General features: G+C 50.4%; 1 protein-coding gene across 1 annotated transcript in view; it reads right to left on the reverse strand.

Annotated features, from left to right (window-relative positions):
• Positions 1-1,644, reverse strand: part of CCT5 (chaperonin containing TCP1 subunit 5) — a 17,148-nt gene that overhangs the window by 14,822 nt on the left and 682 nt on the right. The window lies entirely within an intron of this gene.

Raw genomic sequence — 1,644 nt, forward strand, 5'->3', positions numbered from 1 at the left:
CCAGACATACTACTAAACATCCTACACGCTGGTAATCCCCCGCGATAAAGATCACCTGGCCCCAAATGTCAACAGCGCTGAGGCTGAGAACATGTGCTCTAGACCACTGGCCTTGGAGTCGGATGGAAGTGGAGTGAGGGCTCAGCTCCTTCCTAGTGACTGTGACCTGGGGCAATCACCTGCATCCAATCCTGTAAAATACCCATTCAGCGTGTGCGGGCTACATGAAAGAACGCAGGTGGCCAGCACAGTGGCGGATGCACACTAAGCTGTGGCCTGTATACTGTTATTCTGGATGTATGTACCAGTGTTCTCTGCTGGGCCCTCTATCTGAGAAATGGCACTGCATACATAACACAATACAAGTGGCCGGAAACGTTTTCCCTAGAAAGACAATACTGGGTACCTACCATGGTCAGGCAGGGTGTGGCCACTCCTTAAGTTACCTCACTTAATGCTTGTCCCCAGCTTGGCTGAGTGGTATCAACCCCACAGAGAAATTGAGGAAATGTGTAACGTGTCCTATGTTGAATGGTATGTAGGAAAGGTGTGTTGTTCTGAGTCTGTTTAAGCAAAACCCCAAGACACTACACACACAGGGACACTTGGACCGAGCGATGTGGTCCATGCACACAGATAAACACGGCACATCCTTCACCTGTGATCAAACCGTAAAGAAGTCAGTGTCTTCACAACGCCTTTTGGTCAGTGTGTGTGTTCAGATGACCCTTCTGTATTCCTCCAATGGTCCTCCTCATTCCCTCCAGTCCATCCCATGTGCTACTTCCTAACTTAGACTGGTTACGAGCTTACGTGCAGTCAACACCGACTCATGGCGACCCCTCATGTGTAGAGTAGAACAGTGCTCCGTAGGGTTTTTTCCAATGGCTGACTTTTGGGAAGTAGATCACAAGGCCTTTCTTCTGAGGTGCCTTTAGGTGGGCTGGAACCTCCACCCTTTTGGTCAGCAGCACAGCACTTTACCATCCGCACCATCCAAGGACTTCCTAACCCCCAGTTACACTGACACTGCGATTCTGCTCAAAACCCCTCTATGGCTCCCCGCCTTCCCACAGAATGGCACCCACATTCCTGTGCGGGGGCATTCAAGGGCCTCCACGTTTGGGAACTATTACAATTCAAAGCAGAGTGTGCTCCATTAGGAGCCCTGGTGGCACAGTGGTTAAGAGCTCGGTTGCCAATGAAAAGATCAGCCGTTCGAATTCACCCGCCGCTCCTTGGAAACCCTATGGGGCAGTTCTACTCTGTCCTACAGGGTAGCTATGAGTCAGAATCGACTACAGGGCAAAGGATTTGATGCTCCATTGAACCCGGATGGCTCTTTCACCCCACCACATGCTACGCGTTCTCCTGCCCAAGTGTCCGCTTTCCGTTTCCTCTCTCTGGAAGGCTAGCTCTCCCCGATTCTTCCAAAATATTACCCCACCCCTGATCTGATGCCAACCTCTACCTAATGTTTTAAGGGCTCCCTCCAACTCTGATCCGCTTCCCTTTCCGTAACTGGCGATTCTGATCACACACTGCCTTGTATTTCAGGCATTTTCTCCTCTTGCATTAGCATTTGCTCCCCTCCCGAAAAATACCTTATTTCTTAGTTTTACCACACTGCATCCAGGAACACGC

Source organism: Trichechus manatus, unplaced genomic scaffold, assembly GCF_000243295.1.
Source record: "Trichechus manatus latirostris isolate Lorelei unplaced genomic scaffold, TriManLat1.0 scaffold00072, whole genome shotgun sequence".
In the NCBI taxonomy this organism is placed as follows: domain Eukaryota; kingdom Metazoa; phylum Chordata; class Mammalia; order Sirenia; family Trichechidae; genus Trichechus; species Trichechus manatus.